Here is a 2,474-nt window from a genome sequence, read left to right on the forward strand (position 1 = left end):
GTTTTCTTAATAAATTACTCAGTCTCTGGAATTTTGTTGTAGCAATTCCAGAACGCACTAATACAGTGGGGTTTAAAGCCATGAGATGAGATGATGAGGAAACACAGTGGGTGTGGACAGAGATAAGAAGAGGTTCAAGGACTAAGCCGTGAGTCATTCCTACATTGAGAAACAATTCCGAGTCAGGACACAGCAGCAGAGGAAAGTGAAATGGTCAGGGAGGTGACAAGAAAATCAAATAGAAAGCTTCTGACAGGAAAAGAAAGACTAAAGCAGGAAAAGAAATACATTGGATTTAGAAATGGGGAGGTCACCGGTGACTCTGAAAAATAAAGTTATCAGTGGAATGGTGGATATGAAAGTTTGATTAGATGCATTCAAGAGGGAATTGGAGGCAAGAAGTGAAGACACAGAGTATAAATAAGATTTTAGCGCAGAAGAGGGGTACTCATACAGGCAGAAATGTAGTTAGTAGTATGTTTTGTTTTATTTTATTTTATTTTATTTTATTTTTATTTTTTTTTTTTTTGAGACGGAGTCTCGCTCGGTCGCCCAGGCTGGAGTGCAGTGGCCGGATCTCAGCTCACTGCAAGCTCCGCCTCCCGGGTTCACGCCATTCTCCTGCCTCAGCCCCCCAAGTAGCTGGGACTACAGGCGCCCACCACCTCGCCCGGCTAGTTTTCTGTATTTTTTTGGTAGAGACGGGGTTTCACTGTGTTAGCCAGGATGGTCTCGATCTCCTGACCTCGTGATCCGCCCGTCTCGGCCTCCCAAAGTGCTGGGATTACAGGCTTGAGCCACCGCGCCCGGCGTATGTTTTGTTTTAATTAGGGCAGAGTGGAAGGAAACTATAAGCGTCAGGGTCGGTGTGCGTGCATGCATTTAATGGGCAATACCACCATCAGTAAACACTGTTTAAAATAATTCCCTAGAGGTAAAAATAGATGATGCAGTTGTTACACTTTATAAAAAGCCAATTTTTTTTTCTCTTTTTAACTTATATTTTAAGTTCGGGGGTACATGTGCAGGATGTGCCGGCTGGTTCACAGGTAAATGGGTCATGGGGGTTTGTCGTACACATTATTTCATCACCCAGGTGTTTCTGGTTTTTTTTTTTTTCTTTTTGAGACAGTCTCGCTCTGTCGCCCAGGCTGGAGTGCAATGGCACGATCTTGGCTCACTGCAACCTCTGCCTTCCTGGTTCAAGCAATTATCCTGCCTCAGCCTCCTGAGTAGCTGGGACTACAGGCGCGTGCCACCACACCTGGCTAATTTTTGTATTTTTAGTAGAGACGAGATTTCACTATATTGGGCAGGCTGGTTGCGAACTCCAGACCTCAGGTGATCCACTCGCCTTGGCCTCCCAAAGTGCTGGGATTAGAGGCGTGAGCCGCCATGCCTGGCCCTGTCACCCGGGGATTAAGCCTAAAGTGTATTAGTTATTTCTCCCGATCCTCTCCCTCCTCCCACCCTCCACCCTCAGGGAGGTCCCAGTGTGTGTTGTTGCCTTCTGTGTATCCATGTTTTCTTGTCATTTACCTCCCACTTGTGAGTGAGAATATGCAGTGTTTGGTTTTCTGTTCCTGTGTTAGTTTGCAAAGGATAATGGCCTCCAGCTCCACCCATGTCCCGGTCAAGGACATTATTTTGTTCCTGTTTATGGAAAGGCCGTCGTTTTGTACTAGCCTCCCGCACTACCTGACCAAGCCAGAATGAAGCCTCTCATGCTAAGCGCCGCATTATCAAACTGACCCTGGAAATGAGCCACGTTTAGGAAAAAAAAAAAAAATCCAAAAAAGAAAACAGGAACAGGAGTTAAAAAATGAATTTGTAAGAATTTCCCTTCTTTTCTGTTTTTGAGACGGAGTCTCGCTGTGTCGCCCAGGCTGAGGTGCAGTGGCCGGATCTCAGCTCACTGCAAGCTCCGCCTCCCGGGTTTACACCATTCTCCTGCCTCAGCCTCCTGAGTACCTGGGACTACAGGCAACTGCCACCTCGCCCGGCTAGTTTTTTGTGTTTTTTTAGTAGAGACGGGGTTTCACCGTGTTAGCCAGGATGTTCTCGATCTCCTGACCTCGTGATCCGCCCGTCTCGGCCTCCCAAAATGCTGGGATTACAAGCTTGAGCCACCGCGCCCGGCCCATAATTTCCCTTCTTATCACGACATCGTAACAAGGTTTGAGGGAAGCACATCTCACATGAGTGTGAAAACCCAATCATCACATTTATGAACTACAAAAGGATTGAATTTGTTGTGATTTTGTCCTTCGACAATAAGAAACTGGTAAATGTGTTTTTCTAAGTTCTGTGAGCCATCCTTGGAAATTAATCAAACCTTTAGATGGGGTAGTAGGAATGCCAATTTGGAGTCAGTAGGTCAGAAGTATAGGTGACAACCTACTACTTTTGAATGATAGCTGAAGTGAGCCGGGGCAGTCTTGTGAGACTGAGCCCTTAACCTGTGGGCAACCTGT

At 46.2% G+C, this 2,474-nt stretch overlaps 1 pseudogene; it reads right to left on the reverse strand.

The window, feature by feature from the left end:
* Nucleotides 1-2,156: 2,156 nt before the first annotated feature.
* Nucleotides 2,157-2,244, reverse strand: LOC112613671 (annotated as a pseudogene).
* Nucleotides 2,245-2,474: the final 230 nt, after the last annotated feature.

This window comes from Theropithecus gelada, chromosome 19 (genome assembly GCF_003255815.1).
Source record: "Theropithecus gelada isolate Dixy chromosome 19, Tgel_1.0, whole genome shotgun sequence".
NCBI lineage: Eukaryota > Metazoa > Chordata > Mammalia > Primates > Cercopithecidae > Theropithecus > Theropithecus gelada.